At 46.4% G+C, this 27219-nt stretch overlaps 1 protein-coding gene across 1 annotated transcript in view; it reads left to right on the plus strand.

Annotated features, from left to right (window-relative positions):
* Positions 1–12313: 12313 nt before the first annotated feature.
* The window catches only part of LOC308184976 (uncharacterized protein), a gene marked incomplete at its 3' end in the record, with an annotated part of 320479 nt that continues 305573 nt past the window's right edge, over positions 12314–27219 (plus strand). The window contains exon 1 of the mRNA XM_080572521.1: positions 12314–12654. The remainder of the gene's footprint in view (positions 12655–27219) is intronic.

Raw genomic sequence — 27219 nt, forward strand, 5'->3', positions numbered from 1 at the left:
ACTTTGATGTCTGCAGGGAGGTTTCTCACTCCTCACTCTCCCTGCTGCTGTTGTGCAGCAGTTTTTTTTTTTTCCTTTTCTTGGATGTGCTCTCACAGACGCACAAACTGCATTGATCATGGCTTGGCTCTGGGCAGTGGTGGGCCCCTTTGGAGCCAGCTGAAACTGCCCTTATCTAACACGGGGCAGCTGCTGGATTCTTCTCACAGGGGCTACCACTGCAGCCCCCCTGCTACCAGAACCTTGCCATGTGAACCCAATACACTGGGGCAGCTAGGTCATTACTGGCCTGTGAAGTATCAGGGATTAAATTAACTAACGAAACCCTAAATGTGATGGGGGTAGAAGGGACTGGGATAACAGTGCTACTTTTTGGGGACACCAAGCTGAGACTAGGGATAGAATGATCACTGGGCAATTATTGTATGTACCCGAGGCAGGGACTAACTTGTTGGGAAGGGATTTGATGATGAAATTGGGCATTCAAATAGTAAATTGTTAGGCTGGAATAACGGTATTATTAATGGAGTGCTCTCAGGCCCTGAGAGCAAAGATTATATTCACCTCTGACTGGAAAGACCCTGAAATGGGAGCGGAAGCAACAATACATATGGACGGTTTTACCTCAGGGGTTTACAGGGCCACCAATTTATTTGGGCAAAGTTCTAGAACAGATTTTGGACCAATTCCAACCTCCCAAGGAGGAATTACTGTTACAAAATGTGGATGATCGTTTATTGTCAGGACAGGAGAAAACAGTTGTGAAGGAAGCTACTAACAAGCTATTCAACTTTCTGGGAAAGCAGGGCTTAGGAGTATTGAAAAGTAAATTACAATATGTAGAAAGAGAAGTCAGGTATTTAAGGCATCTAATGTCTGAGGGAAAAAGGAGAATAAATCCAGAGAGGATTGAGGGAATTGTTGAAAACTAAGAAAGAACTAAAAAGTTTTAAGAGAGATTTTTTTAAGGAATCAGGAGCCACGAAGTCTGAGGGAAAATGGATACTCCCTGATGGTGTTATAAATTAGTTTTGGTAGAAATCATTCCCGACACATCGTGGGTAAGGTAGATCGAATTTCTATTTATTTGAGCAATTCAGCAAGCAGCGATAAGTAAAACAGCGCTGGGCGGCCGGGGAGTCTCCTGCTCCGCCAACGGCGCGCACCTAAGCCCGCCAGAGTCTCGATTTATAGCCTAGTAGTTCCGGGTTTAGTAGCACCTCCTGGTGTCTTCTACGACTGTGAGGCCTGTTGCTAGGGGGTCTTCATCAGTCCTCTGGTGGTCGTGGGGATGAAGATCGTCGTCTTCCTCTGCTTTGGGGTCGTGACTTTGCTGCGGTATCTGTGTTCCCATGCAAGGAGGAATGCCGTTTTGCCCTTATTTGGAGCTGGTTTCTATTGCAATTGTTAACTTAACAGGAAGTTCCCATACTTGTTTTTTTCCTTCAACAGGATATTGGGGGTATAAGCAGTCAACTGTTGAAACCCCCCTATCAGCAACATTTAATGAACAAACAAGGCTTTACCCATTACAATCCCCCCTTTTTCTCTGTATCATTTTGTTCATTAAATCTGTTTAGTTCTAATTGACTCAGGATTAATGTTTCCTCTAGTATGGGTCTATCATTTATCGATTCGTACTTTGTCCTCATAAGCATCAGGTGAGCAGCCTCCAATCTACCTTTAACAATAGCTATGACTTTAAGGATACAAGGCCCGAACGTCAGTGCTAGGGTTAATAAAATCAGCGGGCCAACTATTGTTGACAACAGAGTGGTGAGCCACGGCGAGTGATTATACCAGGACTCGTACCAGCTTTGCTGGGCCTCCCGCTCTCTTTTTCTCCTTTCCAATCCTTCTCTAAGTTTGGTCATGGTATCCCTCACAATTCCAGTATGATCAGCATATACACAGCATTCCTCCCTGAGAATGGTGCACAATCCCCCTTGTTGTACAATAAATCTAGTCTTCTGCGATTCTGTAATACCCCTTCGGATAATGATCTTATAGATTTTTCTAAAGCACTGATAGATTTCTCAGTTCTGGCTAAATCTTCATCCACAGCTGTTTGTAGAGAGGTGAACTCTCTTCCCTGTTTGATTAGCGAAGCAACTCCTGTGCCTACCCCTGCACCCCCCCCCCCCCCCAAAACCATTAGGGTAGCCACTGTCAGTGTGGAAATTGGTTCCCGTTTCGTCAAATGATGTTCTTGATTGATCTGATTGTCATACATAAAATTCTCTGGGTGGTAGAGCATCTTTGGGATGATTATTACTTGAACACAGAATTCTACAGACCCATTGAACAAGTCCAGGGATAAACAAGGGGTAACTCCCATCTTTGAGCATACCCACCTAGCATCCTTCGCTGGCAATAACCATTCCGCTGGTTTCTTTATATTTCCGATGTTAGTTTGATTTTCACACAAGTGCATTTTATCGGGTGGGACTTGTCCCACGCATCTCCCCTTCCCAGTCACTTGGGTCAGCGTTATGCCCTGACCCTCTTTCCCCCACGTACATTGTGAGGGATTGGATCCATTTACCCGTCGGGCCTTCTCATTGACCCCCACAGCTTTGTAAAAGGGCGGCCTTACCCCATAACAGAGCCAGCACCGCTCAGTCAGGTGAGGGTTGGTAGCATTTAACGGCTGGTAGCTTACTTGCATCAATTTCCACAGGGCCCCTTCCTGGGTTCGAGCTGGGGCAGAGGTAGAAACCTATTTGGTTCAGACACGGGCTTGTGGGTGCCAGTTGACAAAGGGATGTGAGAAAACTTGGTGCACCCGCCGTAGTTACTTGGTTAATGATAACTTGGTCCTCCCACCTAATTAAACTCCACTTAAAGGGCTGGTGCGAATATCCCTGGTCGGCCCCAGCCGGACAGGGGATAGTCAATAGGAGAGGTAGCGCCAACATACACCAGAAGGGCAACGTCCTTTTATAATTCTGGGGAGGCGGCTTCGAGTTATGGTGGGTACTAGGGCGGTTTATTCGGCCGGACTCCATCATCTCAAATAGGGGTGGGTACCAAATAACTCTCCCCACTGTTGCACCCCTCTGCCTTGCCCGCCTACTTGGTTGCCTCAAGCAGCGGGGTTCACTTTCTTCACGGCAGCAAGGGTAATCTTCAGGGGCCTAGGTACCGATTTCCCTGTTCCAGCCACTCCCAGTCCCAGTTACTCACTCCTCCTTAGGCGCGTTACCCTTCTGATGTATGGGTCTGGGTACATTAAAGAATTTCCCTTCCCCTACTTCCCAGTTTCGTTTACAGTGAACCTATTATTCCTTAGAGAGGGTTACCGATCATACGATTACGAATTCACTCATCAGTCCCTTTTCGCATGGTCAGCCTCAAGTCTCCGGGTCGGCTGACCACTCTCCACTGTTCCTCTGGTATTGGTCCTTTAACTCGGCTAGCGTGAGTCCATCCTTTCTCGGCTGTCCAGACAGCTGTGTCTGTGGTAAGTAGAACAAGGTAGGGTCCTTCCCAACGAGGAGTTAAAGAGGTCTCTTTCCAGGATTTTATCAGAACCTGGTCTCCTGGTTTGATCCTGCGTATGGCCATCTCTAGAGGGGGGGGCGTTGTACTACTCACTTTGCTGCAGGATCCCCCTTATATTGTGAGGTGACAATGCCCTCAGTTCGCCCCCAAAGGTGATTTTATGCGTTTCTTCCACCAAGAGCGCAGCCGCGACCACTGCCTGGAGACAGGTGGGCCATCCCCTACTCACGGGGTCCAAAAGTTTAGAAAGATATCCCACGGGTTTCTTTTTCCCTGCCCAGTCTTGAGTTAAGACCCTGAACGCTGTCCCCTCCTTTATGTTGATAATTAGATAAAAGGGTCTCTTCACATCAGGTAAATTTAACACAGGAGCGTTCACTAAATCCACTTTTAAGTCTATCAGGCCTTGCTCATCGCTTTGGCTCCATTTCATTAATCCTTCCCCAACCAGTTTCTGATACAAAAACTTCACTTTGCTACTATAATTTTCAATCCATTGCCGACAATATCCTAACAATCCCAGCAGCTGCCTAACTTGTCTTTTGCTTTTTGGCGCTTGTAGTGACAAAATCCCATTTACTCGTTCGGGGTCTAGTTTCTTAGTACCCTTATTTAGCCAATGTCCTAAATATTTCACCTCTTCCTCCGTGAACTGTAATTTTGACTTTGATACTTCTAGTCCCTTTAAGCTCAAGAAGTTTAGTAGCTCGATACTTTCTGTTCTGACTGCCTCCTGACTCTCTCCTGCTAACAGCAAATCATCCACATATTGGACTAAGGTTACTTCAGGATTTGGTTCATAGTTCTCTAATACTTGTTCTAATGCCTGACCGAATAGATTTGGTGATTCCGTGAATCCTTGGGGAAGCACGGTCCATCTTAATTGTTGTTTCCGATGGGTTGCAGGATCTTCCCACTCGAAGGCGAAATAATCCCTGCATCCCTTTTTAAAGGACATGCCCAAAACGCATCTTTTAGGTCTATGACACTATACCATTTCTGCGCTGGGGACAGCTGGCTTAGCAAAGTATGTGGGTTAGCTACTACTGGAAATCTGGTTATTGTTCTTTTGTTGACCTCCCTCAAGTCTTGGACTAGCCGATAAGAGCCATCAAGTTTCTTGATAGGTAATATAGGAGTGTTATGAGGTGACATGCAAGTCTCCAGTAATCCCTGTTGTAGTAGCCTCTCGATTACTGGTTGCAGCCCCTCCCTGCCTTCTTGAGACATTGGGTATTGTTTTACCCTGATAGGAGTCTCGGGATTCCTGATAGTGACTTCAGAGGGACTAATATCTAAACGGCCTACTGATTCGGGAGAATACCACACCTCAGGGTTTATTTTTGCCTCGTCCTCTACAGTGAGGGCGTATAATTTAACCTCAAATCCTTTATTTTCCACCTCCAAATTAATTTTTAGCTTAACCATTAAGTCTCTTCCCAACAGGTTATATTCAGCTTCTGGTACTAATAAAAAAAGATCCTGTGCAACTTTGGGCTGGGGTCTCTATTTCCACCCCTTTTATTACTGAGACCCTAAAGGGCCCTCCTTTTGCTCCTATCACCTGTAATTTCTCCGAGGAAGGTTGACATCCCCGGGGTACCATTTGGACAGTCGATCTTTCTGCCCCAGAGTCCACAAGGAACTCCACTTCTTGATGCTGGGGACCTAACTTCAATTTTTATCAAGGACTCCGTTATACCAGAAGTCCCCAGTCGATGGTGCCCCTGACTCCCCTAATCTTCTTTAAACATTCGCTCATCTTGTAAGCGTTTTCTGCAGTCCTTTTTCGTGTGTCCCTTCTTTTGGCAATAAAAACATTCTATGTGTCTTAGATCCCTCTGATCACTCTGGCTCCTCGGAGGTCTTTTTCGTGGTAGCGGAACACCCTTCGGGCGAGGGGGGGGGGCCGTTTTTGTCCTTCCCGGACCGCTGCCACTAGAATCCTGGCCTGCCTTTTATGAATCTCTTCTTCTCTTCGCACATATACCTTCTGAGCTTCTCTCAGCAGTTCATCCATCCCTCTACCCTGCCAATCCTCTATTTTTTCTAATTTCCGCCTGATATCCCCCCATGATTTTGCCACAAATTGCGTTTTTAACAAGGCCTGTCCCACTGGTGTACCGGGGTCCAGTCCGGAATAAAGCTGGAGGTTCTTCCTTAATCTCTCCAGCCATTCTGTGGGAGTTTCATCCTTCTTCTGATGTTCACTAAAGGCCTTATTTATATTTTGTCCTCTAGGGACTGACTCCCTTATACCTTGTACAATAATAGTCCTTAAATCCTGCATATGACCCCTATCTTGTTCATTTTGGTTATTCCAGTTAGGCCTCTGTAGGGGCCATTTAAGATCTTCTACAGGACCCTGCTGGTGTTGCTGGTCCCAGATTTGCATTCCAGCCCTCCGGATCATATTCCTTTCTTCCGCAGTGAATAATATACCTAAAATGGCCTGGAGTTCTTCCCAGGTGTAAACATTAGACCCCCAAAAATTGGTCTACTCGCTCAGAGGCCCCAAGAGGATCTTCTAAGAGATTTCCCATTTCCTTCTTGAATTCTCTGACGTCTCCCGTATTTAGGGGGATGGAGACGTATCCCATACCGGATTGGGGCCCTCCCATTGCAACCTCTCTTAGGAGACATAATCTACCCTCACCCTCTCGATTTCTAGTTTGGCTCCTAGTTACCCGTCTAGTTCCCCGAGGGGTGTACGTGGCCGAGTCAGAGTCACTATGGTAGCCCGGAGCCGTGGGGGGGGCTGGAGGTGAGGGAGGAGTGTGTATATAAGGGGGGGGTGAAAGTGGGACTTCTTCCTCATTCCGTTCATTCTTCCCCCCCCCCCCCCCCTTTTTCTCTTAATGGGTATAAGTTGGCTCGGGTCTCAGATCCTATCCATAAGTGTGCATACTCACTCTCCTCTAGGCTGAAAGGCTCCTTTGAATTCACATAAAGGTTTAGAGCCTGACAGATCCATTCCTCAAAGGACCCAAACACGGGCCAATATAATGGGTGAGCCCCTAATTTGCTTCCCACCCCAGACTTCCATACAATAATGTATCATCTTAACTTTATCCTTACCCCGCCTAGAGGGGTAATCGTTTCAATGTTTAATCATTAACCCTAACGGGCTCTCCGGTGGTATCGGGGGCAACCTAGCCTTGGGTTCCGACCCACCCATGGGACCAGAAGACTTGCTCCTCTTCTGTCCCATCTAACAGAGTGCCTTCACACACACACACGGTCTTCACCTCCCATTCGTGGCCCAGTCCCTCGCGGGAGGTGGGAACCGCACTACCAGGGAGTCCGCACTCACTTCGTCCTCGATTGGATGCCTCACACAAGCACACTCTGGGCTTCCCAACCCCAACCGAACGGATAACTGTCCTATACTTACTCACTCCTGAGTCTTCGTTCGGAGCTTCGTGCACAAAGATTAAGGGGTTACCGGTTGTTTATTTACTTATCACTGGAACTTTAGGTTCGTCGGTAGGGGTGCGTTGGCTTGGGGACCTCTTCGACTGCTAGGGAGTTCGCCTCACAGGATATGTGGTAACAAACATCAACCCAAAAGGTGGAAATCATTGTCTTGATAAGAGCTTTTGAGCTGGCAAAAGGGAAAATAATTAACATTTGGACAGATTAGAAATATGCCTTCGGTGTGGTGCATGCACACAGGGCAATTTGAAAGGAGAGAGGACTTTTATCTTCCTCAAACATGCAGAAAAGATACTGAAGTTACTCCAAGCGGTATACCTGCCTACTAAAGTTGCCGTTATGCACTGTAAAGGACATCAAGCAGGGGATACTGATATTGAAAGGGGAAATAGATTGGTTGACGCAGAAACCAAAGGGGTGGCAGAACGGGCATCTGAGAGTCAAATTTTGGCACTAGTACCAGGAACAGAAAACCAGGCATTAACAAAACTTTAGAAAATGAAGTAGAATATTCTAAGATGTAAACGGAAAATGTTACCTACAGGTTTAACGTAAATAAATGATGGGAGAATTGTGATACCATATTAAATTGAATGGTATTTAGAGAACATAATAAAGCATGCTGGGGAGCTGAAGTAGTATGAGAGTTTTTAAATAGAAAATGGATAGGACCTAATTTGTATACCGTTGTTAGATAGGTATAAAAGTAAACCACAGACAGGAATCAAGTTCCAAACAGTGGTAAATTATTTTTTTTTCCAACTCCCAAGAAAAGGGGGCTATCGGTATTTATTGGTATTAACTGACACCTTTTCAGGATGTCCAGAAGCATTCCCGACCAGAACAGCCAAGGCTCGGGAGGTAATCAAACAGGAAACTGTGAAACTGGGACAAGAAGCAAACTTGGTCTGGCCTCAGTCTCTTCCCTTAGCCCTTTTGCGTATACGAACTAGATCAAGGGCAAAGGAAGGGCTAAGCCCCTTTTAAATCTTATATGGACGACCCTATGGAATATAAAGAGGAATATCAATGAAATTGGAAAGCATGTGAGTGGGACTCGGGGTAGAGGGTTAGATGGACCAGTGTGCAATATACAACTTGGAGATTATGTGTATGTAAAGTCTCTTGCAGAGAAGACCTTGGAACCACAGTGGGAAGGACCGTTCCAGGCACTCCTTACCACTTTTACAGCGATCAGAATCAAGGAGCAGAACGCTTGGATCCATCACACCAGAGTGAAAAAGACACCCAAGACCCCATGGAAGGTTACTCAGGTGCAACCTGGAAGGTTACATTTTTCATGGTCTTAATGGTATCATTGGTCAAGGAAACTGAACAGTGGGAGCACAATACTTATGAGAAACTCACCCAGGCAGTGAGTGACAGTTTACCTAAGAAATGGAACGTGTCCATTTGGCAAGGACGATCGTGAACATCTAGGGGAGAGATTTGAACTACTCCCATGCAAAAATGTTAGCATATACACCAGATGAACTTGCTGTGTATATGTTAACAAACAAAAACAGATTGAGACTGACCTGGAAAAAAGAATAAAATTTTGCATGCAGTAGCTCAGGTAGCTCAGGATGATACATCCTGGGGATTTGCAGATTTGGTAGAAAAATTGACTTCCTGGTTGCCAAACCTAACATGGCTGGAACAGTTGTTTATCACAATAATCGTGGTCGTAGTTTTATCCGTGGTTCTTTGCGTGGTGAACCGATGTACCTTATGGTGTTTTAAGAGTAAAGGAGATTCCTACAGCAAGTGGAAAAAGAACCAACTAAGACGGAAACTGGAGTCTAACAAATACTTTGAAAGAATGTTAGATAGGGAAACACTGTATTGAACCTAGAAATAGCAACAGAATTTACTAACTTTTTTGAAAAGGGGGGACTGAGAGAGGGAGTTAGGAGAATCTTAGCAAATAGAGATAGAGCGCTGACAGTATTAAACTAGCGGATGCTACTTAGTGTCTTTGTTAACTATTGTGCACTGTGCAAATTAATTAAAGCAAGAAGCCTTGGGACCCTTACCAAGGTTAGTCCCTTGATAAAAGTGTGAGCCTATCTTAAGAAACTGGCAGAAACTGGTACTGCGGATGGACAAGAGCCGAGGAGCAACTGAGTCTGCGCAAAGACAAGAGGTCAACAAGCGGTGACGAGGAAGAGTCACCAACCTTCGTCCCCACGACCCCCGGCGACCACAGAATCGTAGAATCATAGAATATCCCGAGTTGGAAGGGACCCATAAGGATCATCGAGTCCAACTCCTGGCTCCACACAGGTCTACCCAAAATTTTAGACCATGTGACTAAGTGCACAGTCCAAACACTTCTTAAACTCTGACAGGCTTGGTGCAGTGACTACTTCCCTGGGGAGCCTGTTCCAGTGCGCGACCACCCTCTCAGTGAAGAACCTCTTCCTGATGTCTAGCCTAAACCTCCCCTGCCTCAGCTTGACACCATTCCCGCGGGTCCTATCACTGGGGACTAAGGAGAATAGATTGGCGCTTGCCCCTCCACTCCCCCTTGTGAGGAAGCTGTAGACCGCGATGAAGTCTCCCCTCAACCTCCTCTTTTCCAGGCTGAACAGGCCAAGTGACCTCAGCAGCTCCTCATACGTCTTCCCCTCTAGGCCCTTCACCATCTTTGTAGCCCTTCTCTGGACACTCTCCAGCAGTTTTATATCCTTTTTGAACTGTGGTGCCCAGAACTGCACACAGTACTCAAGGTGAGGCCGCACCAGCGCAGAGTAGAGCGGGACAATCACTTCCCTCGACCGACTAGCGATGCCGTGCTTGATGCATCCCAGGATGCGGTTGACCCTCCTGGCTGCCAGGGCACACTGCTGGCTCATATTCAACTTGCTGTCAACCACAACCCCCAGATCCCTCTCTGCGGGGCTGCTCTCCAGCGTCTCGTCGCCCAGTCTGTACGTATAGCCAGGGTTGCCCCATCCCAGGTGCAGGACCCGGCACTTGCTCTTGTTAAACTTCATGCAGTTGGTGATCGCCCAGCTCTCCAATCTGTCCAGATCTCTCTGCAAGGCCTTTCCACCCTCAACAGTGTCAACAACTCCTCCCAGTTTAGTATCATCAGCAAACTTACTCAAAACACCTTCTAGTCCTACATCTAAATCGCTTATGAAAACACTGAAAAGAACTGGCCCTAAAATGGAGCCCTGGGGGACCCCACTGGTGACTGGCCGCCAGCCTGATGTAACCCCATTTACCATAAACCTTTGAGCCCTGCCCGTCAGCCAATTGTTCACCCATCGTGTGATGTTTTTATCGAGCTGTATGCTGGACATTTTGTCCAGTAGGATCCTATGAGAAACTATATCAAAAGCTTTACAAATCCAAAAAGAAAGTGTATTGAAAGCTTTACTGAAATCCAAAAAGATTACATCAGCTTGCTTCCCTTGATCGACTAGATGGGTGATCTTATAAAAGGAAATCAAGTTAGTCAAACAGGACCTACCCCTCGTGAACCCATGTTGGCTGGGACCAATGACTGCATTGTCCCCCAGGTGTGCTTCAGTAACTCCCAGGATAATCTTCTCCATAATTTTACCAGGCACTGACGTGAGACTGACAGGCCTGTAATTGCTAGGGTCTTCTTTCTTGCCCTTCTTGAATATTGGTACAACATTTGCCAGCTACCTTGCTATCTGACCACTACCAGGAGACACTGCGCAAGCGCAGACGGGAGGAGCTTATGGAAATGACTTCTTGAACTAATTTTAATATAAAGCAGGGACAGGTTATGCATATATATAGGAGCATTGTGAAACTTCATGCATATGTAACTCTTTACTGCATATAACCATGGCAAGTTGCCGTGTCGCGTGTGCACGACTTCGGTGGGACTACCCCCCATGCTGCCCAGCGCTGAGTAAACATACCTACTTTGCAATCTTACTGATTGTGGAGTCCATTTTCCGCAAGTCAGGCAGAGGTGAAGTGCTATAGGCTGACCGCAGCCCCCATTTCCCCATTCCCCTGCAGTGCTCGGGGGGAGGAGGTGGAAGAGGGTGGATGGGGGAAGGTGTTTTCAGTTTATTTTCCTTATTTTTCAATTCTCTAGCTTGTGTCCTGGTTCCAGTTAGGACAGAGGTAATTTTCCTCGTAGTAGCTGGTAGGGTGCTATGTTTTGGATTAGGATGAGAAGAGCGCTGATAACATGCTGATGTTTTAATTGTTGCAGAGCAGTGTTTACACCAGGCCAAGGACTTTTCGGCTTCTCGCTCTGTCCTGCCAGCGAGCAGGCTGGGGTGCAGCAGGAGCTGGGAGGGGACAGACCCAGGACAGCTGACCCAAACTGGCCAAAGGGGTATTCCATACCATCTGACGTCATGCTACACAATATATAGGGGTGGCTGGCCGGGGTGGGGGGGCCGGCTGCTCGGGGATAGGCTGGGCATCGGTCAGCGGGTGGTGAGCAATTGCATTGTGCATCACTTGTTTCTTACACATTATTATTATTAATACTATTATCATTATCACTATTATTATTATTGTTATTATTATATTCCTGTCTTAATAAACTGTCTTTATCTCAACTCACCGGCTTCACTTTCCCATTTCTCTCCCCCATCCCAGAGGGGGGAGGGTGAGCGAACGGCTGTGTGGTGTTTAGCTGCCAGCCGGGTTAAACCACAACAGTCCTTTTGGCGCCCAACGTGGGGCTCGAAGGGTTGAGATATCGACAGATTTGACCTGAGTGTGTTAAACTAAAATTGGTATAAGTATTGGATCTGCTTAAGAGTTGCTAGTCACGATGTTGATTGCCTTAATCTCCAGTCTGCTGTGCCTGTTTTCCAAATTGAGTTTTATGGTGCGTTACTTTCTGTATGTGCTCCCTGTTGCACTGTTTATCCTTTCCGGGCCCTGGTTTAAGATTGTTATGGTACTGTGCGGTGTAACAATGGCTTATGAAATGGTGAAATATCTGGTCACGACTCTAACCTGGTATTTGTACTCAGCACTGACGTCGACTCTATACTTTGGAAGCTGTATCTTAGAAACTATTAGCAATTACACCTATTGCCTTTTTTTCGTTAGGGAGCCAATCTGTGAAGGGGACAGGGGAAGACATGTTTCCCTACCTGTTCACTCTCCCTTTCTCCTTCACCACCACCCTCTTATCCCCCCGAGCTAGTTACGGTGGTTCTCCGAGATGTTGAATATCCTTGGGATACTCAGTCCAGCCTGCTCTTGTTGTTATGTCTCCTGAATGCGCTTCAGGTTTTGTTGAGGGTTAAACAACTACTTAGGAATCTCATCCGGAGATCTGTCTTGAGGCGGGATAGTTGGGAGTGGCAGGGAGTGTGGGAGGATATGGGCAGGTTTCTAGAGCAGTGGTCACCTCCAGTGTTTTGGACATTCATCCCTGAACAACTGCAAAATCCTAAAAAGCTGGCAGAATGCTTGAAAAAAAGGTGTCATGACTCTGGCAGTTCCAAAGTGACACAAATCACTGTAGCGTGCTGGGGTCTGGCTTGTGCCTATCGAGCTGCAATTGATGCTACTAGCAACCTAGCGACAGCTCCTGCAGCCGCTGCAGTTCCAGCTCCTGCAGCCGCTGCAGTTCCAGCTCCTGCAGCCGCTCCAGTTCCAGCTCCTGCAGCCGCTCCAGCTCCTGCAGCCGCTCCAGCTCCAGCTCCTGCAGCCGCTCCAGTTCCAGCTCCTGCAGCCGCTCCAGCTCCAGCTCCTGCAGCCGCTCCAGCTCCTGCAGCCGCTCCAGCTCCTGCAGCTGCTCCAGCTCCAGCTCCTGCAGCCGCTCCAGCTCCAGCTCCTGCAGCCGCTCCAGCTCCTTCAGCCGCTCCAGCTCCAGCTCCTGCAGCCTCTCCAGCTCCTGCAGCTGCTCCAGCTCCAGCTCACGCAGCCACTCCAGTCCCTGCAGCAGCTCCAGCTCCTGCGGCTGCTCCCACTCCTGTGTCTGGGTCAGAGAAGGGAGCTGTAGCAGTGCAAGTTGCCCCTGCAGAGGGTATTCCAACCCCTGTGGCAGACCCTGTGGCTGGGTCAGAGAAACAAGCTGTAGCAGTGCCAGTTGCCCCTGTAGACAAGGTGAAAAAATGGTATAGAGACTCAGGTCGTTTAGAACGCAGACAGTCTTCTGCTAAGTCTAGGTATAGTGAAGACGAGGCTGGGCCATCAAATGTGCAGGAGGATGAAGATGAGGATGAGGATGTCAAAAAATCAACAGTAACTACCCGAACCCTATACCAGCGTGAGCTACGAGATGTGCGAAAAGATTTTGGTCGCTGTATAGGTGAGCAGCTTGTCACCTGGCTGCTCCGGTGCTGGGACACGGGAGCCAATTGTGTGGAATTAGAGGGCAAGGAAGCCAGGCGGCTGGGATCCCTTGCTAGGGATGCATGCATTGACAAAGCAGTTGGAGATGGAGCACAATCTCGCAGCCTCTGGAGGCGTCTCCTGTCAGCTGTGCAGGAAAGGTATCCCTTCAAGGAAGAACTTGTATGTCTACCAGGCAAATGGACCACCATGGAGAAGGGAATTCAGTACCTGAGGGAATTGGCCGTACGGGAAGTAATTTATAAGGACCTAGACGACGCACAAACATCCACAGATCCAGATGAAGTCCATTGTACACGACCCATGTGGTGGAAGTTTGTACGGAGTGCACTGTCATCATATGCCAGCTCATTGGCAATAATAACCTGGAAAGAGGAGGAGGAACCCACAGTGAATGAAGTGGCTAAACAACTCCGGCAGTATGAAGGAAACCTCTCCTCTTCCCTACAGGCCTGCGTCTCGGCTGTGGAGAAACTCTCTGAAGAGTTCCACCAGCTAAAGGAGAATACTTTGGAGAAACTTTCTGAAAAGATCCACCAACTTGAAGAAAGATTATTTTTCTCCCCCCCTGTACAAACCAGTGTCCACCAGATAAAAGAGAATACTTTGGAGAAACTTTCTGAAAAGATCCACCAACTTGAAGAGAGATTATTTTCCTCCCCACCTGTACAAACCAGTGTCTCAGCTATTAGGGGTAAACGTTCATCTGTGCAAGGAAGACAATATGGTGGGCACACACCCTGCGCCACCCTGTGGTTTTACCTACGTGACCATGGAGAGGACATGAGACAATGGGATGGAAAAATCTACTGTGACCCTAGAGGCACGGGTACGTGAGTTGCAAAAGAAAACAATTGGGAAAAAGGGGTTCTCTGAAAAGTTTGCTGCTCCAACTTCCAACAGGCAGTCCTTTAAACACAGAAACGAAGATTCTGACCAGGACTAGAGGGGCCCTGCCTCCAGCCAGGGGGAGGAAAGGGACAATCGAGTTTATTGGACTGTGTGGATTCGATGGCCTGGCACGTCAGACGCACAGAAGTATAAGGCTTTGGTAGACACCGGTGCACAATGTACTCTAATGCCATCAAGCTATAAAGGGCCAGAGCCCATCTGTATTCACGGTGTGACGGGGGGATCCCAGCAGTTAACTGTATTGGAGGCTGAAGTGAGTCTAACTGGGAATGAGTGGCAAAAGCACCGTATTGTGACTGGCCCGGATGCTCCGTGCATGCTTGGCATAGACTATCTTAGAAGAGGATATTTCAAGGACCCAAAAGGGTTCCGGTGGGCTTTTGGCATAGCTGCCTTGCAGACAGAGGACATTAAACAGTTGTCTACCTTGCCCGGTCTCTCAGAGGACCCTTCTGTTGTGGGGTTGCTGAGGGTTGAAGAACAGCAAGTGCCAATAATCGCTACCACAACTGTGCACCGGCGGCAATATCGCACCAACAGAGACTCCCTGATTCCCATCCATAAGCTAATTTGTCAACTGGAGAGCCAAAGAGTGATCAGCAAGACTCATTCACCTTTTAATAGTCCCATATGGCCAGTGCGAAAGTCTAATGGTGAGTGGAGACTAACAGTGGACTATTGTGGCCTGAACGAAGTCACGCCACCACTGAGTGCTGCAGTGCCGGACATGCTAGAACTCCAGTATGAACTGGAATCAAAGGCAGCCAAGTGGTATGCCACAATTGATATCGCTAATGCATTTTTCTCCATCCCTCTAGCAGCACAGTGCAGGCCACAGTTTGCTTTCACTTGGAGAGGAGTCCAATATACTTGGAATCGGCTGCCCCAGGGGTGGAAACATAGCCCCACCATTTGCCATGGACTGATCCAGTCTGCGCTGGAGCAGGGGGAAGCTCCTGAACACCTGCAGTACATCGATGACATCATTGTGTGGGGTGACACCGCAGAGGAAGTTTTCGAGAAAGGGAAGAAAATAGTCCAAATCCTTCTGAAGGCCGGTTTTGCCATAAAACAAAATAAAGTTAAAGGACCTGCACGAGAGATCCAGTTTTTAGGAATAAAATGGCAAGATGGACGTCGTCAAATCCCAATGGATGTGATCAACAAAATAACAGCTATGTCTCCACCAACTAGCAAAAAAGAAACACAAACTTTCCTAGGTGTCGTGGGGTTTTGGAGAATGCATATTCCAAATTACAGTCTGATTGCAAACCCGCTCTACCAAGTAACCCGTAAGAAGAATGCTTTTGAATGGGGCCCTGAGCAACGACAAGCCTTTGAACAAATTAAGCAGGAAATAGTTCATGCAGTAGCCCTCGGGCCAGTCCGAACAGGACCAGATGTAAAGAATGTGCTCTACACCGCAGCCGGGGAGAATGGCCCCACCTGGAGCCTCTGGCAGAAAGAACCTGGGGAAACTCGAGGTCGACCCCTGTGGTTTTGGAGTCGGGGATACAGAGGATCTGAGGCCCGCTATACTCCAACTGAAAAGGAGATATTGGCAGCATATGAAGGAGTCCGATCTGCTTCGGAAGTGGTCGGTACTGAAGCGCAGCTCCTCCTGGCACCCCGACTGCCGGTACTAGGCTGGATGTTCAAAGGAAGGGTCCCCTCTACACATCATGCAACTGATGCTACATGGAGCAAGTGGGTTGCACTGATTACTCAGAGGGCTCGAATAGGAAACCCCAGTCGCCCAGGAATCTTGGAGGTGATTATGGACTGGCCAGAAGGCAAATACTTTGGGATATCACCAGAGGAGGAGGTGGTCCGTGCAGAAGAAGCCCCACTGTACAACAAGCTACCAGAAAATGAGAAGAAATATGCCTTGTTCACTGACGGGTCCTGTCGTATTGTGGGAAAGCATCGGAGATGGAAAGCTGCTGTATGGAGTCCTACACAACGAGTTGCAGAAGCTGCTGAGGGAGAAGGTGAATCGAGTCAGTTTGCAGAAGTGAAAGCCATCCAGCTGGCTTTAGATATTGCTGAACGAGAAAAGTGGCCAGTTCTCTATCTCTATACTGATTCATGGATGGTAGCAAATGCCCTGTGGGGGTGGTTACAGCAATGGAAGCAGAACAACTGGGAGCGCAGGGGCAAGCCCATCTGGGCTGCGGCATTGTGGCAAGATATTGCTGCCCAGGTAGAGAACCTGGTTGTAAAGGTACGCCATGTAGATGCTCATGTGCCCACGAATCGGGCTACTGAAGAACATCAAAACAACCAGCAGGTGGATCAGGCTGCTAAGACTGAAGTGGATCAGGTGGACCTGGACTGGCAACATAAAGGTGAATTATTTATAGCCCGATGGGCCCGTGACACCTCAGGCCATCAAGGTAGAGATGCAACCTACAGATGGGCTCGTGATCGAGGGGTGGACCTGACCATGGACACTATAGCACAGGTTATTCATGACTGTGAAACATGTGCTGCAATCAAGCAAGCCAAACGGTCAAAGCCTCTTTGGTATGGAGGACGATGGCTGAAATATAAATATGGAGAGGCCTGGCAGATTGATTACATCACACTCCCTCAAACCCGCAACGGCAAGCGCCACGTACTTACAATGGTGGAAGCAACCACCGGATGGCTGGAAACATATCCGGTGCCCCATGCCACCGCCCGGAACACTATCCTGGGCCTTGAAAAGCAAGTCCTATGGCGACATGGCACCCCAGAGAGAATTGAGTCAGACAACGGGACTCATTTCCGAAACAACCTTATAGACACTTGGGCCAAAGAACATGGTATTGAGTGGGTGTATCACATCCCCTATCATGCACCAGCCTCTGGAAAAGTTGAACGATACAATGGACTGTTAAAGACTACACTGAAAGCAATGGGTGCTGGGACATTCAAAAATTGGGATACACATTTGGCAAAGGCCACCTGGTTAGTCAATACTAGGGGATCTGCCAACCGAGCTGGACCTGCCCAATCAAACCTGTTGCGCACTGTAGAAGGGGATAAAGTTCCTGTAGTGCATGTAAGAAACATGCTGGGTAAAACAGTCTGGGCTACTCCTGCCTCAGGAAAAGGCAAACTGATTCGTGGAATTTGCTCAGGGACCTGGATGCACTTGGTGGGTAATGCAAAAGAATGGGGAGGTCCGGTGTGTACCTCAAGGGGATTTGATACTGGGTGAGAATAGCCCATGAGTTGAATTGTAGTATGTTAATTATTATATAATACTGTATGCCATCACTACCATGATTGCTATATATCATAGATGAAAATGGTGATTAATTACAAGGTATTGGAAAGAGTGTAAGCTGAGCATGACGTAAATGGTATGGAATAAGGGGTGGATATCTGTCCTGGTTCCAGTTAGGACAGAGTTAATTTTTCCTCATAGTAGCTGGTAGGGTGCTATGTTTTGGATTAGGATGAGAAGAGCGCTGATAACATGCTGATGTTTTAATTGTTGCAGAGCAGTGTTTACACCAGGCCAAGGACTTTTCGGCTTCTCACTCTGTCCTGCCAGCGGGCAGGCTGGGGGTGCAGCAGGAGCTGGGAGGGGACAGACCCAGGACAGCTGACCCAAACTGGCCAAAGGGGTATTCCATACCATCTGACGTCATGCTACACAATATATAGGGGTGGCTGGCCGGGGTGGGGGGCCGGCTGCTCGGGGATAGGCTGGGCATCGGTCAGCGGGTGGTGAGCAATTGCATTGTGCATCACTTGTTTCTTACACATTATTATTATTAATACTATTATCATTATCACTATTATTATTATTGTTATTATTATATTCCTGTCTTAATAAACTGTCTTTATCTCAACTCACCGGCTTCACTTTCCCGTTTCTCTCCCCCATCCCAGAGAGGGAGGGGGGAGGGTGAGCGAACGGCTGTGTGGTGTTTAGCTGCCAGCCGGGTTAAACCACAACAGTTAGTAATAGGCAAATTTTACTAATCTCCCTACTCTAAGTCTGTTTTTCCCCATCCTTAACTCAACCCTTGAGTCCTTTTAATTGCATTTTCTCCCCTTGCGCTTTGAAGAGGGGGAGTTAGAGAGTGGTTGTGGTGGAGCTCGACTGCCCATATGAGTGAAGCCACCACAAAGAGGTAAGCAATACTAAGGGACCTAAGCACCAACTGGTACTTCAAGCAAATGAGTTTAAGTCTGAGTTAACTCCTCCTCGGGGCTGCAGATAGAGTATTCTTGTAGATTTAAAGTACAGGTTTTGAAGCGAAGAAAAGCTGGGAAAAGCTCCTAGTTTAGGATTTATTTCTTATAAAAACAGGATTTCAAAATTAGATAGACCATGGAGGGAGAAATATAAATCTTTTTAAGAATTAGGTTCCTAAGTGAAAAATCATCTGAGATCTTGTGTGCTCCTGGTCCCGGTCCTGCTATTTGTACTCCTGATCCATTTATTGTCATGTTTCTGAATTGTTCCCTAATTTGAAGTGTAGTTCTAAGAGGTATATAAACCCAGGCTTGAGCTATCTGAGCAGTCATACAGACTGCTGTAGGATATACATAGTTCAGTACCAGGTCAATGCCATTTAGATGACAGTTGATTCAGTGCCTGTGAGATTTCTAAAGTTGGAGCCATATATATACCATGTTTGTATATAGCTCGAAGTATTGGCTAATTTTCCTTTCCTACTGTCCCCACAACGTTTTTGTTACTAACAAGTTATCTGCCTTGGCGGCACTCTATTCAGACTGGTGATGTGACTCAAACTCTTGCAAGGCTGACTTTTGGGAAGTTCTTAAGTGTTCTTAAGAACTGTTTTTAAGCGTGACAGAATCGTGCCTGTATTTATATCTAGTAAATACTGTACTTTTCTAAGTTTTGCATTCAGCTGAGGGACTGTTTATATGGGAAAGAACAGAGAATAATTTAAGGTCCAGACTCCTCCTAATAATTAATTGTCTGCCATGCATATCTTTACTCTGCTCTAGGTGTCCTAGCTAAAGTAAACCTAACACATACTTTAAGGAAAATCAAGTGTTTCAGGTTAGGAAACTGTTTATAGTATTACAGTTTTCTCCTCCAAACAGGCTTAAAAAATAATAAAAAGCAGCTCCTGTGAAACAAAATCAACAGTACTAGAAAGGGGCATCTATTCTGCTCTATTGTGCTGTAGGAGGACTCCAATCTACTTTAATTGTCCAGTACTGCACCCCAGAGGTAATAGAGCATTGCCAACTTTCTAATATGGAAGAAACTGAAGCATAATGTTTCAGTGCCCTTATGGCCTTTAGTGCTTATTTTGAGCACCATCTAGGACAATTCTGACCTTTCATAACCACTGTGTATTGCCATTGAATGTTTTGGTTCTGCATTTGAGAATTACTGTAGGTAGTGTTCTTTGGCCAGGACAAAAGACTTAGTTGCTGCAAGTGCCACTGCACTGCTAGTGAAACCATCACAAGCTGGTGTCTGATGATTAAAAAGTGAGGAAGTACTGGGATATGTCAGCAGTTTCTCATTGCAGTATCTCCTGAACATGCATCTTGGCTCTATTTTGACCCTAGCTCAAGAACTCAAACATCAAATGGTAGTAGAATTCTAGGTGTACCACATGTTTCTAAATCCCTTTTCTCCTTTCCTCCCTCTGTGAGAAACACTCTGTAGCCAATAACTTAGGCTCAGGAGAGGATCTCAGTGAAGTAGCAATTTATTCGCGATTGCAATGGCGGGCGCCCCACAAGCAGGAGAGCGCACCTACTAGTTCCCTAACACAGTTTATATACTTTTTTTTCTCAAGGACCACGACCCTCCCCTGTTTCCCCATTGACTGGGTAATCCAGGTTCACAATCTATCCAGTGCTTCACAGACAATACATGGCTTTCAGTTGTCAGCCTGTTATAAGTAAAATTTCTTTTGACTTTTATACTCTTTGAGGTGGTAATGTTTCTTATACTGTGATTTCCGCCTAATTGTTCTAAGGATTCTGCTTGTCTGCATTTTATAAGGTTTTCTGTTAAGCTTTCTTATCACTGCAAGCATATCTCAATACCACATTCCTTCCCTCTAAACAATGTAACTCGGTGCAAAAAGAACATTTTTATTCCCACAATTCCCCCCTTTTCTTTTTTATAATTTGTTGATTTTTGCAAAACTTTTCTCTAAGGTGTAATTTGGTAGATATCTTCCTCTTTTTCACTTTCTTTTCTTTCCATCTCCTCTAATATCATCATGTTATCTGAGCAGGGTGGTAGCTCCCTGGGCATTCAGTAGTGCAGTTTCAATTAACCACTGTACTAGTCCTCTTACACAGGGGATAATGCAACAACCAGCAGCTGTCAAAACTCCTGCTACTATGATCAAGGATGTAAATGTGGGCATTACCATCCCTTTCCATTTACCAAACCAAGATTCCAACCATCCAGTGATGGAAGTGCCTGTTCCTGAGTTTTCTGCCAATTCATTGGCAAGGGTGGTAAGCCCTTGCAATGCTCTAGTTACTGTGCCACCCGGGGCAGTATTGTTGGCTATAAAAGTGCAAAGTGGTTGCTCAGTATCACACACACACCTCCCTTCTCCGTGAGCATCATATCCAATGCTATTCTGTTTTCCCAAGACATTTTGCTGGTGGCATCTAGTTGTTCAGCAGTTCCTCTTATCGCATCCCTTGTGTGATTTATGAATCTCTGCTGATTATAATAAATATAATTAATCCAATCCACATTCTTATTGCTTGTTACCCACCAGAACAGTGACTCAAACCCTGCAGCAATTTGATTCCTGGCTTAATGTTCATCAGGAACTCCTCTAGGCACCCCAATAGAATCTATGTAGACTCTATCATCGAATGGTACTCCTAAGCCTCTTTTACTTCTTCTGGGTATTTTTGATGTTTCTCTTTCAAATGCCAGGGTGAAGGGTATAGCTAATTGAACAAGTGCACAAGTGCCTCCCCAATTAGATGGTAGGGTGGACCATAAGATCTTCCCTCCACAGTACCACCAGAGATCTGCCCTGGGGATCTCAAGTCTTGAGCAGTTTCCCATCAAGTCCTTGGTAGCATTCAGTGTCCTTGTGCACAAGGCAAATTCTCCCAGATGCCGGGTAGCACTCACACCCTGCCGTGAGAGGCAAGCTGTATGGTTACCTATAGCTGTAGAGAATGCAGGGGGAGCCCTGATATTGCTATCACGCAAGGAAGGGAAAAGCAAAGAGAGAGACTTACAGGCCTCATTTCCCCAGGCAGTCTTTTCTTGGTACAATGCAATCATACATCGCATCCCCTGGGAATCCTTGGTCCACCCCAATGGGAAGGGCACTATCTGGGCAATCGGTCGTCCCGAGGCACAAGCGTAGCAATCGCTATGGTTGAGGCTCTGGACATTGACCCATTCTATCCAGGCATTCACATCCCCATACCCTGTTTCAATCTCAAATGTTTGAACTGCCGCATTTCAAAGAGGGCCTCCTGTTTTCTCTCCTGTTTTCTCCTTGAGTTTCTCCCTTTCTCTGATGGCAATAGATGACTGTTTCCATACAGCTATTCTCAGTCTGGCTGTTGGGTCTCTCCCAGTTATTTGTTCTCTCTGCTCAATTGTCCTTGGGCATTTAAATCTCCACAAGCTAACACCTCACAAGCATCAAACATGACGGACTGTGGTACATAACCCTCTGTCACAGTCACCCATATTTTTACGGGGTATTCCGTCTTACTATCATCTGGTCATGCCTTTTCCAAGTTGCCAATTGACCAAGGCCTTCTCTGAGGCCTACAATCACTAAAAATAAAATCAATAGTTGATTCTCCCCTGTCATTACTTTTAACCCTTAGGTTCCCAAATAATTATCAATACAAAGAATAAGCTATATGTACACTACTACTAGAACCAAAAACCCCTTGGGAGCACTTCGATTTGCTATAGGCCAGTCCTTTATCTAAAACACAAGTCACACTCATTAGTTACCTGTGAAAATAAAACATTAGTTTACATTTGTAAGCTTTTATCCAGCTCAGAGTCCATTATGCGTTTTTTTTTTGATTTTAACTTTCAGCAAGTCTTCTGTAGGAACAACTTCCCAGGTACTAGGGTCGACGTGTGCTTTCACTCGAGTATAGTGAGTCCAACCTTTTTCCGCAGTTCCTATGGCTGTTTCAGTGGTTAGTAGTACTTGGAATGGTCCTTCCCATTCAGGCTGGAGTTTTGATTCTTTCCAGGTCCGAATCAGGACCCAGTTTCCTGGGTGATGGTGGTGAATGGGGAATTCCAAAGGTGGGGTTTGAGCCAACAACCCACGGGTCCTGAGAGATGACAAAGCAGAGGACAACCCCAGAATAGAGTTCTTAAGAAAACTCTCTCTTGTTTCGAATTGTGGTATCTCATCCCTTCTGCCCAGATAGGGTAATCTGAACAGCATCTCCTTTCTTGGTGCTGTTTGAACCTGGACGAGTGATAAAGGTAAGCATTTTACCCAAGGAATTTGGGTTTCCAACACTAATTTAGTTAATTGCTTCTTTAATGTCTGGTTCATTTGCTCCACCTTCCCAGAAGAGGAGGGGTGCCAGGGGGTGTAAAAATCCCACTCAATCTCTAAGGCCTGCATTAACCCTTGCAGTACTTGTGAAGTGAAATGACTTCCTTGATCTGAATCAATGTTTTCAGCTATCCCATATCTAGGGACTATTTGCTCCAGTGATACCTTAGCCACCGTGTTTGCAATGGCAGATACAGAGGGGAAAGCTTACACCCATCCAGTCACGTGGTCAATTAGGACAAACAAGTACTTAAGTCTCCCTGCTTTAGGTAACTCAGTAAAGTCTACCTGTATACTTTGGAAAGGTCGAATCCCTGGCTCCCGTCCCCCTCTAGGTGGGTTACGGATGACCTTTTTATTTACCTTTTGACATATGGTACGTCCTCTGCATATTTGCTTCACTAAAGTGTATATTCCTACACAGACATACTTTCTTAGCACAACATCACACATTGCTTGCACCTCCCAATGACTCTCTTGATGTAAAAGATTAATATTTGCCTCATTGATGCTTTAATCAGCATTTCTCTCCCATCAGGGAATATCCATTTTCCCTCAGACTTCGTGGCTCCTGATTCCTTAAAAAAAAACTTTCTCTTAAAAACTTTTTAGTTCTTTCTTAGTTTTCAACAATTCCCTGAATCCTCTCTGGATTTATTCTCCGTTTTCCCTCAGACATTAGATGCCTTAAATACTTGACTTCTCTTTCTACATATTGTAATTTACTTTTCAATACTCCTAAGCCCTGCTTTCCCAGAAAGTTGAATAGCTTGTTAGTAGCTTCCTTCACAACTGTTTTCTCCTGTCCTGACAATAAACAATCATCCACATATTTGCAACAGTAACACCTCCTCGGGAGGTTGGAATTCCTCCAAAATCTGTTCTAGAACTTGCCCAAATCAATTGGTGGCCCTGTAAACCCCTGAGGTAAAACCGTCCATCTGTATTGTTGCTTCCGCCCCCATTTCAGGGTCTTTCCAGTCAGAGGTGAATATATCTTTGCTCTCAGGGCCTGAGAGCACTCCATTAATAACAGTGTTATTCCAGTCTAACAATTTACTATTTGAATGCCCAATTTCATCATCAAATCCCTTCCCAACAAGTTAGTCCCTGCCTTGGGTACATACAATAATTGCCCAGAGATCATTTTATCCCCTAGTCTCAGCTTGGTATCCCCCAAAAGTGGCACTGTTATCCCAGCCCCTTCTACCCCCATCACATTTAGGGTTTCATTAGTTAATTTAATCCCTGATACTTTATAGGCCAGTCATGACCTAGCTGCCCCAGTGTATTGGGTTCACATGGCAAGGTTCTGGTAGTGGGGGGGCTGCAGTGGCAGCCCCCACGAGGAGAATCCAGAAGCCGCCCCGTGGCAGATAAGGGACAATTTCAGCAGGCCCCAAAGGGGCCCACCGCTGCCCAGAGCCAAGCCATGAGCAACACAGTCCGTGCCTGTGTGAGAGCACATCCAAGAAAACGAAAACAAACAAACAAACCAACAAACAAAAACCTGCCGCGCAACAGCAGCTGGGAGAGCGAGGAGCCAGAAACCTCCCCGCAGACACCAAGGTCAGTGCAGAAGGAGGGAGAGGAGGCACTCCAGGCGCCGGAGCTGAAGCCCCCCCGCGGCCTGTGGAGAGGCCCCTGGTGGAGCAGGCTGTCCCCCCCGGTCCCTCCCCCTTCCTGATACTTAGGAAACTGACCAAACACCACAGCAAATATACCAAAACTTCTAGACTGTTACTTAGATAATGCCTATATCCTCTTTCCCTGCTCATTCAACTTCAAACACCTCTGTCAAACATTACATACCACACCTTTAACACCTTCAATAACTCTTTTAACACTTCTTTTTATATTTCTCCAGCCTGTACTTTCACCAAAGTCTCAGTCAGGGGCCAACTGAATTCCATACATTTTTCCCTCCATACATTCCATACATTTTTTCGGACCCATCCCCGAGCACTCCTCCACCCCGACCCTAAGTCTCCCACATGACTGCTGTGCTGTGCACTATCACCACTCCAGCCAGGATCGGCAGGTGGGCACCCCTGCTCTGCCGGTATTACCCCCGGACCCAGAGGATGAGCTGCTTCCCATTCTTGTATAGCAGCTCTCCTCCTGATCATTCCCATTTCTTTCCCTGTAAACAACATACTTAATATAGACTTCATTTCCCACCCCCAAGAGTATAAGTTAGGTCCTAGGAACTGGTCTAATTGTTCAGCTAGCCTGATGGGGTCCTCAATTAAAGACTTCATCTCCTTCTTAAAACTCCTAATCTGTCTGCTGGTGGGGGGGGGGGGGGGTGAGAGTTCACCTAAGAGGATACACAGTTAGTGTTAGTACTGTTAGTATCAGGGAAGGCGAAATTCTCAATAGCTCTTCTACCTTGTTCTAATTCTTGCCAGAGCCTAGAGTGCGCTCTTCTCTAGGGACAGTGTTAATTGCAGTCCCTGTCTCCCTTCCTGGAGCGACTGCTGCTGCCACCGGTGCAATATTAGAATTATAGGGAACATAACTTGTCTCCTTCTCCAAACAAAGGAATCTTATTGTTTACATATAAATTTAAAGCCTGAATTTTCATCAGACCCGTATTTTGGCCAAAATACTGCTGTTTCCTCAATTGGTTCTTTTGTCCAGACTGATACACAATATTTAACCATTTTCTTCTTTTATCACTGGGATTATTTTTCCAATTTCTTATCATTCTTCAGGAAGAACTGTCGGTAGGCACTCCCCCAGGGATATCTCCCTGTCCCCTGGAACTCATATTTCCCATTTTTCCTAGCCCTTGTCAGTGTGCTGCTACAGAAATTTCCCTCCTGCAGGGTACCACACACTAACATTCCGATTCTGGAAAATGAGGGTGTACTGCCAAGCACTTCCCCGTGCAAGGGCTACCGCACACCTATGAGTTTACCAGATTCCCTGGTGTACTGCCAAACACTTCCCCGTGCAAGGACTTACCGTACACTAAATTTCCCGAGACTCTTCCTTTCTCTCTCTTCTCATGCTTTGTCCATCTCCAGCCACGCCCCTCGGGGAGCTATGGAACCGCGGATCAGGACTACACACTCGCTTCGTACAAAAGTACGTCTCAATCACACATCACACAGAGTCTCACCCGACCCCCAAGGCAATACTTAATATTTCTTACCTTGGTCTGTGCACAGAGTTACCGGATCAATTCTTAAACCCGGAGTGCCTACCTTCTTCCCTTCCCCAGTACTTCATGGATCCTGCCTCTTTAATCAGTCTCGGGCCCTCTGTCAGCTCTCCGCAGAACCGCCACCGTCGATGCACAGGACCGCTGAAATCAGCGGGGCATGCCTTCCTGCTGCTGCGGCGGTGGGGCTCCCCAGTAGGTGACTGGATCCCGGACGAGCCCCCAAACTGTGAGAAACACTCCGTAGCCAATAACTTAGGCTCAGGCGAGGACCTCAGTGAAGTAGTAATTTATTCGCAATTGCAATGGCGGGCGCCCCACAAGCAGGAGAGTGCACCTACTAGTTCCAAAACACAGTTTATATACTTTTTTTTTTTTTTTTGCTTGGCGACCGGGACCCTCCCCTGTTTCCCCATTGACTGGGTAATCCAGGTTCACAATCTATCCGATGCTTCACAGACAATACATGGCTTTCAGTTGCAGGCCTGTTATAAGTCAAATTTCTTTTGACTTTTGTACTCTTTGAGGTGGTAATGTTTCTTATACAGGAATTTCTGCCTAATTGTTCTAAAGATTCTGCTTGTCTGCATTTTACAAGGTTTTCTGTTAAGCTTTCTTATCACTGCAAGCATATCTCAATACCACATTTCTTCCCTCTAAACAATGTAACTCTGCAAAAACAACATTTTTATTCCCGCACCTCTTCCTCACATACTCTTTCATGGCCATCAAATTCTGCTGAACTGAACTGAAATCCGGAAGCACGGCACACAGACTCCAGGTCAGATTTACCTTTGGGTTGCTGCAAGTTTTGCTTGCCATGCTGGACTTAGCCTTTGAGTGACAGATGTGTTCTGCAGACACGGCACTGCAGACTACTTGCAAGCCTTGCTTGAACATGGGATTGGTGTGTGCAAGCTTTTTTCAAATCTGCTGAAGCCTAGGTAGAGTCTGAGTGTCAGGTGTCTCCTCTAGATGCTGAATCCACTTGTTATGCCCCCACAAATGACTGGAAAACACAGTATGCACATATTACAATTAATGGCTAAGCAGAACTTCCTGACAGATGTGCATTCAGTTTGTGCAAAAGACTGTTTCAAATCACAGCATGCAATATACTGTACAGTTTGAGTAGAATTAGCCTCCCTAAATTACAGGAAAATATGAGTGTCATAAGAAAACCGTGCTCTTAACAAGATAAGTAATAAAGGTAACACTGTCTGGGGAGCAGATCAGGTAGCTGCAGATGTGAATTTTGGAAAATGCTTTCAGATCCTTAAATGTAAGATAGCATCTAAAAGCAAATCATCATTACTGCTGCAATTCTATTGCCTTCTGAGCTATTTCTCTTCTGATTCTCTC

This window comes from Anser brachyrhynchus (genome assembly GCF_964034855.1).
Source record: "Anser brachyrhynchus genome assembly, chromosome: W".
NCBI classification, from domain to species: domain Eukaryota; kingdom Metazoa; phylum Chordata; class Aves; order Anseriformes; family Anatidae; genus Anser; species Anser brachyrhynchus.